General features: G+C 42.4%; 1 long non-coding RNA gene across 1 annotated transcript in view; it reads left to right on the plus strand.

The window, feature by feature from the left end:
* The window catches only part of LOC122552763 (uncharacterized), a 301,823-nt gene that overhangs the window by 76,537 nt on the left and 209,570 nt on the right, over window positions 1-15,716 (plus strand). The window contains exon 2 of the long non-coding RNA XR_015758414.1: window positions 10,279-10,392. This is a non-coding gene — a long non-coding RNA (uncharacterized LOC122552763). The remainder of the gene's footprint in view (window positions 1-10,278; window positions 10,393-15,716) is intronic.

The following is a 15,716-nucleotide window of genomic DNA, read 5'->3' on the forward strand; positions in this document are numbered from 1 at the left end:
TTCCAAACAGCACTATCAACCTAGGTGGCAACTTTCAGGGATCTATGTACATGGACTCCAAGATCCCTCAGCACAGCCACATTACCACAAATCTTTTCATTGACCCAATATTCTGTTTTCCTGTTATTCCTCCCAAAGTGAATTACCTCATATTTAGCTGCATTGAACTCCATTTGCCACCTCTCAGCTCAATTCTGCAGTTTATCCTCTGCAACCTGCAACATTCTCCCACACTGTCCACGACTCCACCAACTTTAGTGTCATCTGCAAATTTACCAACTCGTCCACCTATGCCTACTTCTAAGTCATTTATGAAAATGACAAACAGCATTGGTCCCAAAACAGATCCTTGTGGCACACCACTAGTAACCAAACTCCCAGGTTGAATATTTTCCATCAACCACCACTCGCTGCCTTCTTACAGAAAGCCAGTTTCTAAACCAAACTGCTAAATCACACTCAATCCCATGCCTCTGCATTTTCTCCAATAGCCTACCATGTGGAACTTCGTCAAAGGCTTTGCTGAAGTCCATGTATACCACATCAACTGCCTTACCCTTATCCACATGGTTGGTCACAAGCTCAATGAGGCTTGTGAGACATGACCTGCCCTTGATGAAACTATGTTAACTAGCTTCACTCAAATTGTTGCTTGCTAGATGATTATAAATCCTATCTCTCATAATCATTTCCAAAACCTTTTCTACAACAGATGTAAGGTTCACTGGTCTCTAATTACCTGGGTCATCTCTGCTGCCCTTCTTGAACAAGGGCACAATATTTGCAATCCTCCAGTCCTCTGGCACTAAACCTGTAACAATGACGACTCAAGAATCAAAGCCAAAGGCTCCAACACCTCCTCTCTAGCTTCCCAGAGAATCCACAGATAAATCCCATCTGGTCCAGGGGACTTGTCTACTTTCACTCTTAGAATTGATAATGCCTCTTCCCTACTAACCTTGATCCTTTCTAATCTAATATCTCATATCTCATTCTTCTCTTCGACAATATTCTCCTTTTCCTGAGTGAAAACCGATGAGAAATATTCACTTAGCACCTCTCCCATCTCCACAAGGTCCACACACAACTTCCCACTTCTGTCTTTGACTGGTCCTATTACTACTCTAGTCATCCTTTTATTCCTCACATACCTATAGAAAGCTTTAGCATTCTCCTTTATTCTCCCTGCTGAAGACTGCTCATGTCCTTTCTTTACTCTTCTTAACTCTCTTTAAATCCTTCCTAGCTCATCTGTAATTGTCCATTGCCTCATCTGAACCATCTTGTCTCATCATTACATAAGCCTCCTTCTTCTGCTTAACAAGAGATGCAATTTCTGTCGTAAACCACAGTTCCCTTACCTTATCACTTCCTCCCTGCCTGACAGGGACATACCTATCAAGGACACACAATATCTGTTCTTTTATCCAGCTCCACAGTGCAATTGTCCCCATGCTCTGCATTTTGCTACTCCATTTTATGCATCCTAAGTCTTGCCTAATCGCATTATAATTGCCCTTCCCCCATCGATAACTCTTGGCCTGTGGCATGTATCTATCCCTTTCCATCGCTAAACTAAACGTAACTGAATTATGGTCACTCTCTCCAAAGTGCTCACCTACCACTAAATCAAACACCTGGCCTGGTTCATTACCAAGCAACAGATGGCCTCCCCTCTTGTACTCCCTTTGGCATATTTGTCAGGAAACCCTCCTGCACACACTGGACAAAAGCTGATCCATCCGACGTAATAGACTTATAGCATTTCCAGTCAATGTTGGGAAAGTTAAAGTCCATAATGACCACCCTGTTCCTTTCATTCCTACCCAGAATAGTTTTGCCGATCCTCTCCTCCACATCCCTGGAACTCTGTGGAGGTCTATAAAAAACTCCCAGCAGTGTGACTTCTTCTCTCCTGTTTCTAACCTCAGTCCAGACTATCTTAGTAGACGTGTTCTAGTCAAAAGTTCTTTCAGCCACCGTTATACTGTCCTTGACTAACAAGGCCACACCTCCTGTCTCTTTTACTGCCTTCCCTGCACTTAATGAACCCTGAAACCTGCACCATCTATTCCTGACCCTTCTCTATCCATGTCTCTGAAATGGCCACAACATTGAAGTCCCAGGTACTTTCCCATGCTGCAAGCTCATCTACCTTATTTCAGATATATCTAGCGTTGAAGTAGATACACTTCAGACCAGCTTGCTGTCTGCCAGCACATTCCTGTGACCATGAAATCCTGTCTATGCCCTACCTACTGTCATCCTCCTGTGCATTGGAACAACACCTCAGGTTCCCATCCCCCTGCTGAGCTCGTTTAAACCCAACTGAATAATACCAGCAAATTTCCCACCCAGGATATTAGTACCCCTTGGGTTCAAGTGAAGACCATCCCGTTTGTAGAGATCCTACTTTCCCCAGAATGAGCCGCAATTATCCATGTATCTGAAACCCTCCCTCCTGCACCATCCCTTCAACCATGTGTTCAGCTGATATCTCTCCCTATTCCTTGACTCACTATTATGTGGCACGGGTAATAAACCAGAGACAACAACTCTGTTTGTTCTAGCTCTCAGCTTCCACCCTAACTCCCTGAAATCCTGCCTTACATCCCTATCCCTCTTTCTACTGATGTTGTTGGTACCTACATGGACCACGACTTGAGGCTGGTCACCCTCTTCCTTCAGGACCCCAAAGACACGATCTGAGACATCACGGACCCTGGCACCTGGGAGGCAACACACAAATGTGAGGCTCATTCATTCCCAACAAACCTTCTATCTGAACCTCTAACTACTGAATTCCCAATGACTAACACTCTTCTCCATCCCCTTCTTCCCTTCTGTGCAACAGGGGCAAACTCTGTGCCAGAGACCTGCACCCCAATGCATGCCCCTGGCAAGTCTCCCCCACCCCCCCAACAGCATATAAAGCGGTATACTTGTTTTTCAGGGAAACAACGTGACTCAACTTTCTTCGTGCCTAGGAGTAACTACTTCCCTGCAACTCTAATCGATCACAGACTCTGCCTCCCAAATGATCCGAAGTTCATCCAGGTCTCGCTCTGTTCCCTAACGTGGCCTTGGAGGAGCAAGAGTTGGGTGCACTTCCTGCTGATGGACTTGGATGGGACACTAATGGCGTCCCTCACCTCAAACATCATGCAGGAGGAACACTGCTCTCCCTGCACTGTCATCCCTGCTAGTCCCCTTATCAGAAAGTAAAAAAGAAGAGAAGCTTACCTGATGTGCCGCTGGTGTTTTAGGTTAGAGGAGGTGGTTGGGTGGGAGGCCCTAGGGTCTTGGGTTTAGAAAACACTGAATTATATAGCTGGAGGGAAATAGAAAAATCCCTCATTTCCCAGAAAGCTCTGATCTCCGATGTAAGAACTCACATCAGTGACTCACCGCTCCCGACAGGCCCCTGGTCCAAGCTCCCGCCCTTCGTACTGCTGCTGCTGGCGCTAAAGAACAGAAAAACATTAATTTCTCTGATATAACCTAGATACAAAGGTAGAGTTACCATAGACTGCTGTCTCACCAGAAAGAAATAACTAAATGGTGGTTTAACCTTAGGGCGATGATGCATCAGGCAAGGAGCAATGTTGAGAAGGTGGAACTTTCATGGTAATGTCGGCTGATTTGGGAATTGAACCCATGCTGTTGGCATCAATCTGCATCATAAACCAACTGACCCTTACCTATATATACGCCAAGGTCAACTACAAATCCTCAAAGCAGGAGCTTCTTGCTTTTGTATTAGCATTATTAAACAGAAAGTAATAGCTCCTAGCTGGGTCACTCAGGTTCCAGCTCTAATCTGTGCTATGCGAGCTGTTCTACATCAGCGGGGGATGGGGGGACGGGGGGACGGGGGGACGGGGGGACGGGGAGGACGGTGTGGGGGGGGGGGGGGGGCACGACTACAGTGGGCTTCAGCATCTTGTCCTTGAAGCGGGTAAAATCACCCAGTCCCACCTCTCATTAGAGACAGGCAATGGTGATGGTTCAACCTGCGGCCCTCCACATCTCATGCAGGGGGCAAGGTTGAGGGGTAAGACAATGACCCCAGCTAGTACAGGAATTGAACCCATGTTGCTGGCATCACAAGCCAGCCAACCTGCCAACTGAATTAATTACATTTGCATGGGTGTAAGGTATTGACTGGATTCTGGTCACCAATGATGCCGTCTAAGATTGAATGGCTGAATGGTATTCAGTCTCATGTTCAGAATAACAACATGAGCAAAGCACCAGATGGTTCATGACATCAAATGAAACCATGATAGGAGGCCGAGAGAAAGTGAGGACTGCAAATGCTGGAGATCAGAGTTGAAAAATGTGGCATTAGAAAAGTATAGCAGGTCAGGTAGCATCTGAGGAGCAGGAGAATTGATGTTTCGAGCATAAGCTTATGCCTGAAACGTTGACTCTCCTGCTCTTCGGATGCAGGATAGGAGACCAATAGGCTTTAATATCCATTATCTTTAATATAAAGTTTCATTCATTTCTGTTTTAGATATCATCTGTTTTGATATATCTCAGAAATAAACTTTGTTCCTTATATCTGCCCTTCACCTTTTAATCTTAAATCTCAATTCTAATATTTTCCTAATATAGACAGTTCAGATAACAATATAACTTATCATTATTGCTTTTGGGGGGAGTCTAGCACATTGGTCACTGGGAAATAATCCAGAGGTCCCAGTATAACATTCTGAGGGCATGGGTTCAAATCCCATCATGGTTGCTGGTTGAATTATCAGGAATATAAATAGTTTTAGAAATGGTGATCATAAAACCACTACCAGTTGTTGTAAAAGCCAACCTGGTTCACTAATGGCCTTTAGGGAAGGACATCTATCATCCTTACATGGTGTCAATGTTCGTACCAAATTATGCAGCCACTGCAGTGCTCCACATATGCTGACTGGTGCCGATGCATAGCTTCAAGATCCGCAGCGTGGACAAAGAAGTTTGAGGGAATGTTGCCTGCTCAGGTTTACATGTGGCTCCTGATCTATAGAGACGCGGCTGACTCTTGATTGCCATTTGAAATAGCCTAGCCAGCTACTCAGTTTAAAGGCAATTCGAGATAGGCAGCCAATGCTGGCCTTGCCAGTCATGCCTGCATCCTACGAAAAGAAAAATGGATGAGCTGCTAACTGTCTTGATTATGCTGCCTCCTAAAAAGTGTTCTGAATAGACCTAAGGGGTACCTTACCCTCTCAGTAATCCTCCTTTGCTCTGCTGAAGCGTCTGGTTGCCATATGGGACAAAGAAACAAGTTCAGGTCCCGTGAGTGAAAAGTTATAATAAATTGCTACATTGATCAAACTCCAGAACATCCACCTTATGATCTGTTTAATACAATAACACACTTTTAATACCAGCCCCTGAGAAAATGTTGGGGCTGAACTTCACTGCATTTGAACATCCATGAAGACTTCACCTTCAACTTCTTCTCACGGTGGAAATTGGCTGTGTCACATCCATAGGGAATAAAACACTTTCAACAAAGTCTGTACCACATGAGAGTGCTTTGCTTTTCTAAAAAAAAGGTGTGAAAAGAAATGTGTATCCATTAAGAGTTCAAGGATTTACTAGCAGTTGACAGAGTATTGAGTATAGGAGCTGGGAGGTCATGTTGTGGCTGTACAGGACATTGGTTAGGCCAGTGTTGGAATATTGCTTGCAATTCTGGTCTCCTTCCTATCGCAAGGATGTTGTGAAACTTGAAAGGGTTTGGAAAATAATTTACAATGATGTTGCCAGGATTGGAGGATTTGAACTACAGGGAGAGGCTGAATAGTTGGGGCTGTTTTCCCTGGAGCGTCGGAGGCTGATGGGTGACCTTATAGAGGTTTATAAAATCATGAGGGGCATGGATAGGGTAAATAGACAAGGTCGTTTCCTGGGGTGGGGGATTTCAGAACAAGGGGGCATAAGTTAGGGTGAGGGGGAAACATTTAAAAGGGAACGAAGGAGCAACTTTTTCATGCAGAGGGTGGTGCGTGTATGGGATGAGCTGCCAGAGGAAGTGGTGGAGGCTGGTACAGTTACAGCATTTAAAAGGCTCCTGGGTGGGTGTATGAATAGGAAGGGTTTAGCGGGATGTAGGCCAAGTGCTAGCAAATGGAACTAGGTTAGGTTGGGATATCTGGTTGGCATGGACAAGTTGAACAGAAGGGTCTGTTTCCATGCTGTACATCTCTATGACTCTATGATGGCAAACTGAAGTAGATGATTAGTGAAAGTTGACTTTTATTGATGATATAGTTGATTCGTAAAGTTATTTATATTTCAAAGAAAAGCCTATATTCTCAATGCTTGTAACTGTGGCAATACAATTTTAGGGATTCTACATACATTCTAATACAATCATTGCCTTACATTTGTTACATTTTTGCAAAGTGGTTCACGTGTTTTTTGGCTGCACTGAAATCATCCATCAATCACTGATTAATTTACATTATAATTATTGCGAGGGGTTAACGCAACTTCTGATTTTCTTCCCTTCCCTTGTATTATCTGTTTCCATTAATACCACTGCACAAACATGCATAGATAAACAAATGCACGCATTTTCAAGATAGCGGCAGAGTAGCAGTGAAACATGAGGCTCCATAGCCCAGGTGCCCAGAGCTCAATTTGTCCACTTTTTTTCTTTGTATGCTTTTGTTTTGCAGATGCTGGAATCCAAGGTAGACAAGCAGGAGGCTGGAACAACACAGCAAGCCAGGCAGTATCAGGAGGTGGAGAAGTCAACATTTTGGGTGTAACACTTCTTCAGGACTTTGGGTGGGTGTAAGGGAAGCTGCAGATAAAGGGGTAGGTTGGGGGTGGGGTTTGGGTGGGGAGCAGAGTGAGATTGTGTGGTGGTGATAAGTGAACACAGATAGAGGGTGTGACCTCCTTGGTCGATGGGAGGAATGAATACGGTTGGTAACTGGAAGGAAGGAACGATCAGAGGAATGGAATGGAGGGAGAGGGGCTGGGAAGGGAGATGGGGGATGAGAAGGGAGGTTATTTGAAATTGGAGAACTCAATGTTGAGTCCTCCAGGCTGTAGGCTGCCCAGGCGGAAGATGAGATGTTGCTCCTCCAATTTGTGGTCTGATTCATTATGGCAATGGAGGAAGCAGAGGATGGTCATGTCGGAAAGGGAGTGGGAAAAGAAATTAAAATGGGGGTAACTGGGAGGTCAGGTCAGCCCCTCTGGGCCCGGCTGAGATGCTCAGTGTCTGGTGATCTCGCTGTGGTCTTCTCTACATCGAGGAGACCAAACATAAACTCAGGGCAGGTTTCACCTAGCATGTCAGTTAGGCATGCAAGGGCCGACCTGACCTCCCAGTCACCCTCCCACTTCCTTTCCAACATTTTAATTTCCCTTCTCACTCCCTGTCTGACATAACCATCCTTGGCCTCATCCACTGCCTCAGCAAATCAGACTGGAAATGGGAGGAATGGCACCTCATCTTCCGCCTGGGCAACCTACAGCCTGGAGGACTCAACATTGCATTCTCCAATTCCAAATAACCGCCCTTCCCATCTCCCGACTCCCTTCCCAGCCTCACCCCCTCCCTTCCATTCCTCTGATTGATCCTTCCTTCCAGATACCAACCCGATTCATTCCTCCCATCGACCAACCAGGTTGTACCCTCTACCCCACCACCCCATTTCCCCCTCCAATCTCTCCAACCATCCTTGATCTGCAGCTTCCCTTACACCCACACCCCATCCTGAAGGAGGGTTACACTCGAAACGTTGATTTCTCCAGCTCCTGATGCTGCCTGTCTAGTTGTGTTCTTCCAGCCTCCTGCTCGTCTACCTTTTATTGGATGTTTCCATTTATATTGGTACCTTACCTTCTTTTGCTGACTTTGTCAGTAGATGTCTTTACTGGGCCCAGGACCATGGAGAACGTGGCTTCTAATAGCTTGGAATGGCAGTATAGGCCTGATGGAGTGGTCTCCCTCCAAGTGTGGTGGTCTCCTGATGTGGCAGTCTCATCCAGGGGAGGTAGTCTTGGCTTGGAGTAGCATTCTTCTCCCAGCATGGAGGTCGTGTTCTGTTATGGAGGCCTTCTTTGGTAGCCTTTGGGTGTTCCAGCAGCATGGCATGGAGGTCTAATCACAGCGTGGAGGTCTTGTATCAGCCCAGTTTTCCAACCTACTCCAAACCCAGAATCTGTTAATTGAACTGTGATGAACTTTTACTTTATTTTCTTCTTATTTTTTACTTCCGTCATTAATTTAGATGGTGTGGCAACTTATGAACCTTCTCACTGGTTTTTTTGTAAAAATATACGTGACAATAGATTGCTTAAAAAAAAAATCACGTGTTGATGTTATTTAACATCTGAGTATGTTGTTAAGGAGATACATCGATCAAAAATAGGAAAGAACTCAATCTATATCCTTGGGATATTCTGGAGATGATGGTGGGGAGTAGAGACTATTGTTGGAGATGCACTCGTTGGATTTTGATAAAGGTAAGGATGGAACCATGCAAGGACATTCCTGCAGAGTTGGATTACGGAGGAGTTCAAACAGGATGGTGTACTCACTCAAGTGTTGCAGGTAGGTTGAGAAGAACAAAAAGGGATAATGCACAGCAGTCAGAAAAAGAAAGGACGTCATTGATGGGCATTGGCAGGAGTCTTTTAAAAGTAGAGAAATGATACTTTCTGACTCTCTGGTCAGATCTCCTTATCATTTACTATCGTAAGATTTTCCTGCTCTTGTGCTCTGTACATCACCCATTTGTTGTTCACTCTAATAGCCGTTACAATATCTTCAGGTTGGCATACACAGTTTGTTTCTATGGAATTGTTGGCATTCATGAAAGAATGAGAAGATATTTGGTGAAAAAATAAAGAAAAAAGATGACATTTACATTTGCGAGTTATTTTTCCAAATATGGAAGGGCTTCCAATTCTCACATGACAAAGGGATACACATGAAGCTTAAACACAGATTGCTGGAGAAACTCCACAGGTCTGATAGCATTTCTGGAGAGAAGAACAGGGTTAACATTTCAAGTCTACTGATGCTTCATCATCAAGCTTATTGGACATATTTAAGACTGAAAGATGTTTAAACACTCATTTTTGCTGGCAGTGCATCAGAGCAGTTTATGAATTGTTGAAGGGTGCATTAGTGTCCGAGAGCAGCAAGGGAATAATTGAAGTTAATCAATCATAAGTCAATTACTTCATATTTTCTTAAGCTGATAATCTGACAGCATTTCATGCATTTTCCATGATTTTTTCCTTAATATCAAACATTTAACTGCGCCACATTGCAACAGTTTGTTTTGCGGGTTTGCAACTTTTTATAGATAAAAGAATTAGAGAGATGGTTGTGCAGAGAGATAGAGAGGAAGTGAAAAGGGGATAAAGGCGTGAGTGGGGTGTTATTTGTATTGGAAGAGTTATTTTAAAACATGATATAGTCATCCACAGCTGTTACAGGCTGAGTAATCCCCCTACTGGTTTAACTTAATGATCAAAAGCCTAACACACATTGACTGCGCCCAGAACTGAATTGCTCATGTCTGAAACTGGAGTGTACAAAAAATGGGAAAGAGAATTTCAATAAGTGAAATCCATTGGTGTTTATTTTTTGCTGTTTTTATTGAACTAATTACTTTTCTCACCTTCTACTCAGTCAGAGTGTGGTGTACTGTATAGAATGAAATAAATGTTAACGCAACTGAATACATCAAGTGTTGCTTCAAAATTATTCCTGGAGCTTTGAATACATAACGCAAACATTGTGAATTTAGAGTGTTGTTAGATTTTTACACCTCCACAATACAAATGGAACCTTAGTCAGTATTTCTGATCAAATCCAAATCTCTTCTCAGTTCAGTGTGATGTTTAGGATGGATTTTCAATCAACCATTTGTTGCAAAACATATGTGACTGATTAACTGTCTATTTTAGAGAAAAAAATAAGAATTAGAAAAGGTTGGAATATTTTTTCAAGTGACTCAATGGAAATAAAAATCAGATGGTTTCTGCAATGGGCAGTCAGGCTGCAGGACCAGAATTCCTCTCAGCAGCAAGTTGAAGATTTGTCCAAGTGTATCATTGTGAGTCTCAGCCTCAACCAATACTCAATCTCAAATCCTCCCAACTGAGTGATTTGTAGATCTTTCAGTTCCAGTGTGGCCAGGAAAGCAAATATTCTATAAATGGTTAGGTTCACAATCTCCAACTTCAAATTTTACTTGAGTTGCTATTAAATTTGTTACACTTTTTATTCATTCACAGCATGTGTGCATCACTGGCCAGGTCAGCAGTTATTGCCCACTTCTAATTGCCCAGAGGGCAGTTCGGAGTCAATCACATTGCCGAGGATCTGGAGTCACATGAAGGCCAGACCAGGTAAGGATGGTCTTTCCCTTCCCTAAAGGACATCAGTGAACTAGATGTGATTTTCCCAACAATCGGCAGTAGTGTCACAGTTATCATTAGACTTTATTCCAGATTTTTATAGATTTCAAATTCTATCGAGGACCATAGTGGGATTCAAATCCGGGTCCCCAGACATCACCTGGGTTGCTGGATTAATAGTTTAGCTAAATTACATCAGGCAATTGCCTCCCTAATCACCCTGCTAGTAGAAAATAAACAAAATTTATTATTGTTCGGCCAATTAACATGTAGGATAGATAAGGCAGAAGCAGCAGATGTAATATATCTGGATCCCCAAAAGGCATTTAATAAAGTACTACATATAACGCTACTTAATAAGATAGGCACTCATGATGTTACAGGAAGTATATTAGCAGAGATAGAGAATTGCCTAACTAATAGAAGACAGAGAGCTGGGATAAGGGACATTTTCAGGAAGACAACCTGTAACCAGTTAAGTGCTACTTGGATCAGTGAAGGGCCACAAGTATTGACAATATTAATTACATGGATGAGGAAAGTGAACATACTATTGACAAGTTTATAGACAGCACCAAAATAAATGGGAAGGCAAGTAGTGAAAATGACACAGAGTCCAAAAAGGAACGTAGACAGAATAAATGAATCAACAAAAACTTGACAGATGGATTACAATCTGGGGAAAAAAAAGATTATAAACATTGACAGGACAAATTGAGGAATTGAATAATATTTAAATGAAGAAAGACTGCAGAAATCTATAGCACAAAAGGATTTAAGGTCCTTATGCTTAAATCACAAAAAGCCAGCATACAAGTTCAGTGGATAACAAGGAAGATAAATAAGTAGAATGTTGTTCTTTATTTCAAAGAGATAAGAGTATTCAGTCAGTAGGGGTACTGCCAAGCCATTCTTGGTGATAAGCATTGAAGTCTCCTACCCAGACAATCCTCCAAGTATGATGATGACAGATCAGAACCCCAAAGTATTTATGGACTTATTGAACTTTTATTTTGAACATATGTTTAATAAAAAGGAAGTGTTACAGCTGAAATTTGGCAATCTGTGCTCTCCCATTTGGAAAGTAACCAAGTAGGGAATATCATCCAGGAGTTGTTGTAATGTAAGTGGTATTTAACTTGGAGTGTTTATAGATTCACGAGCTGAGGGGTTGCAGAATATTGTAATCAGAAGGAGACTTCCTTGCCACAGTTTGACCAGATGCCATGAGACTTCATGAGATCCAGGGTCAAGTTTGAATACTTGCAGGCCAACTCTCTCCTGATGATGTAACACTGTGTCAACCCTACTATTGTGTCTGACTTGTTGGAGAGACAGGAATGGTGATAGTGTCTGAGACATTATCTGTAAGATATGATTCCATGAGTATGACCATGTCAGATGCTTGTCTAATTTTTTTGGACAGCTCTTCCTATTTTAGCATAAGCACCACCACCTCCACCCCCACCCCCACCGCTCCCCCCCCCCCCTCCCCTTCCCCCCCCCCCCCCCCCCCTCCCCTCCCCCCCCCCACCCTTGCCTATATTAGTAAGGAGCACATTGCAGATTGGGAGAGCCTGTGTGCTACCGTCCTGTGCCTTCATCGATGCTGGGAGATCCATCTGGATTCATTTCTTTTTCCAATTTTAGTAGTTGCTAGATATAACTGAGTGGCTTTCACAGCCATTTCAGTGGATCTGGAGTCATATTTAGGTTGCACTAGGTGAGGGCATTTCCTCCTCTAAAGGATGTCAGTGAATCAAATGGGTTTTTACAACAATTGACCACAATTTCATGACTATGATTTGAAAATTTCAAAGCCCTTCATGGCCTTGCCCCTCCATATTGTTATAATATCCTCCAGCCTGCAACTCTGCAGAATAATTGCAAATCTCTAATTTGTATAGATAGTACAGTCTTAGTTTTAATTACTCCACTGTCAGTGGCCTTCCCTTTGGGTCCCAAGCTCTGTAGTCCCCTCCCGATGCCTCTATACTTCTCCACCTTGCTTTCCTCCATTAATATACTCCTTATACTTACTTCTTTAACTAAGCTTTAGGTCATCTGACCTAATAGTTCCATAAGCTTGTCACTTATAATTGCAGCATGTATTATTAGAAAGAGGATATACAGACAAAAGGTGACTATGGATGTCTGCGCAGCTACTCTGGAATGTACATCTGAATGTACCAAGAGATATTTGGATAGCAATCCTTCAAACAAAAAGGGTAAGTCAAAATAAACTGACCTATGATCTCCTGTGGCCATCAAGATAAAGACAGGGCCAGCTAACCCCCTCAGCTTCTCAATGACAAACCAATTCTGCAGGCATGTTCATGGTCTCTGCTTTCAAGAAACCAGAAGAAAAGAGCTTAAAAGGCAATGACAACCCTCCTCTGTGCATACTGTCAGGTGAAGGTCTGTGCTGTGAGTGTCATCACTGAGAATCTTTGGTTATCCCAGCGTTGCAGGTAAAAAGGAATGAAGGTCCCCTCTTTCTCTTTGCTGAAAGCTAGAAAGCAAATAAAACTGCTCTCAGAAGCAAACAAGACAAAAGCCTTTCAACTGAGCTGCAAAGCCATGTATCTCAGAATAAGCCACTTGCCTACCAATATCAGTGCGACAGTTATTACCTAACACAACATTGCCTGTTCTTCATGGAACTCAGAGACGTAATATCTTTTCAAATTTTTATCTGTTTTTATACTCATTTCTAATCTGTGTTCATGTATGTGGTGTTGTTACTTCTCCTTGTGTTCAGTAACGAATGAACTCACTTCTTGTTAACTCGAAACCTGGTTAAATTAGCTTCTTTAAAACATAAATTCATTTGGTTATGGAGAAAGACATCCACTAGGGAAGGGAACCTTTTTTTAAACTAACCATGTTGTGATCATCCAAGGGGTTGGATGAAGGAAGAGCAAATTCATCCTTCGTCACCTGAGAATTAACAACTAGGGGCTATCCTATCTGGCACTGTAATAACTTGGAGAAGCTCACCCACAGACTGAATGTAATAAGTGGTTTGATGGATTACTTTTCTTTATAATGCTGCTGTGAAACTCGAAGGGTGTCTCATTTCATTAAAGGCTCTATATAAATATAAGTTGTTGTTGTTGAAGTGGTTGTTTGTGTAGACTTCTATTCTAATCCATCCCCCCACCCACCGAAGGTCTCTGATATCACAGATACAGGGAAACTAGCCTCCTCCAGGCTGTGATTAGTTTAGTCTAATTGGATGCTTTTACTCTTCCTGTGATTAGTTCTTTGCCACAGTTCAGGGACGTTTCTAACCATTATGCCTGAAGTATTGCTTAAACCTGATATGATGCGGCTGACAACCGATCAACGGATGTTGCATAGTCACAGAAGACAAAGCGCAGTCTGGTGCTAAATTACAGTGAGCATTGAGCTGCTAACTCAATGGAGTCATGTCATTCATTCCTGCTGTTTGGTCCTTGATTCCATGATGGGTCACCCAGTGTTGCGAAACAAACATATAATATGTTTCATGGCCAGCAATCTGACAAAACTATCTGTTCAAATGAGACTGTGGTGATACTTATCATGTTTTGCTGCTGAATTCTACACAGTGTTGTGAATTTCTCACCCACCTCGAGACTCAATTTTATTCCCATCCACATTGATTAACATACACCAGGTTTCAACTTAAAGCATGCTCCTGATCATCTCACCTTCTTCTTGTGGTTACCCACACAGTGACTGTAGGTGGAAGATTTGACCATATTTCACAGAACTACAGAATCACAGAAGTATTACTGCATGGAAGGAGGCCATTTGACCCATCATGCCTACACTGGCTCATTAAATGAGCATCATTACTTATGGCCAATGTGCAATTTCTTTTCTTCTCGATACCCTCGCACATTATTTTTATGCAAATAATCCTCCAATGTCTTCTTGGAAGACTTGAACCAGCCTCAACCAGCACATGTCCAGCCGGTGCATTCCATCCCCTAACTATTTGCTGTTTGAAAGGTTCCCCTCACTTCACCCTGGTTTCTTTTATGAACGTTTGTTCTTGTTCCTTTTACAAGCCAGCATGGTAAAGCATGGTGCCAGAGGCTTTCGAAACAAACTGCATCCTGCATTTACCCTATCCATGTGTGCACTATTTTAATAAGTTCTAGCACAATTAACTACATTGTAAATAGCCGTAAGCACTTGATTGGACTATTAATGAGATTGGTTGCCTCGGAACAGACCTGCAATTGGATTCTGCCCTGTATGACTTAAAGCACATCACACTTAATCTGTAGTGGGAACTCAGCACTTACCACTTTTATTTCTTGCCATGTGTTTCAAGCTCAGTAAATAACATTTAATGATTCTGAAGTTTTCTAGAAAACCAGTTACGTGGCATTTTTATTTGACATCAAACTTTGGGGGAGTTACGATTGTAAAATGTACTTGGATATTGTTCCAGACAAGAGCATTCATATTGAGCAGCAGGATATGGTAAACACCTCCACATGAGAAGCTGATAGGAACCAAGTGATTTTTTTGGTAAGTTTGACTGATATCCAATCAGCATTGGCCATAAAGCATTATTTATTTCTCACATATCAACATGGTTTCAAGTTGTGAAGAAAATAAGCACAGAGTATTTTTGTAGACTGTGTCCACAGAATCACATTATTTTCCCTCTTGTTTTCAACATGCAGGGTTTAAACCAAAATGATACTAGATCACTTTCTCATCTATAATCAAATCAAGGATTTAGATGATGTTACATGCTGCCAGAAAAAGCCAGCATCCTTTACGTTCCTTGTCTGAATGCTAACATTTAAAAGGACTCTATCTTCATGATAACATATTTGTCAGCTGTCTATTTGTTTTTGAATATATGGTAGTCCATGACAAGTTAATCTGTATGAATATTGGACTTGAAGCATTAACTCTGTTTCTCTGTTGATGGATGCTGCCAACACTATTGAGCTTCTCCAGCACTTTGGATAATATGCTATCTGACAGCCTGCCTGGTTAAGGTGTCTGGGTTGCATCTTCCCTGTCTTCTTCAGTTCCTCTTTCTTCTCACCTTTCTCCACATCCTCCTTGATGATGTTGGGCCTCACTAACAGCTGAACACATGTTTTGTTTTTATTCATTCAAGAGATGTGGCAATTGCTATTTACAACAGCCTTAGTCTTCCATCCCTAATGGCCCTTGATTAGCTTGATAGACCATTTCTGAAAGACATTATGTTTCTTTGGATCTGGGCCAAATAAGGATGGCAGTTTTAGTTCCCTGAAGGACATTAGTGCTTCAGATGGGCTTTTATGCAAATTGATTAT

The sequence above is a fragment of the Chiloscyllium plagiosum genome, unplaced genomic scaffold (assembly GCF_037043375.1).
Source record: "Chiloscyllium plagiosum isolate Xiang-an unplaced genomic scaffold, Cpla_swu_hap1 HiC_scaffold_10, whole genome shotgun sequence".
Taxonomy (NCBI): Eukaryota; Metazoa; Chordata; class Chondrichthyes; order Orectolobiformes; family Hemiscylliidae; genus Chiloscyllium; species Chiloscyllium plagiosum.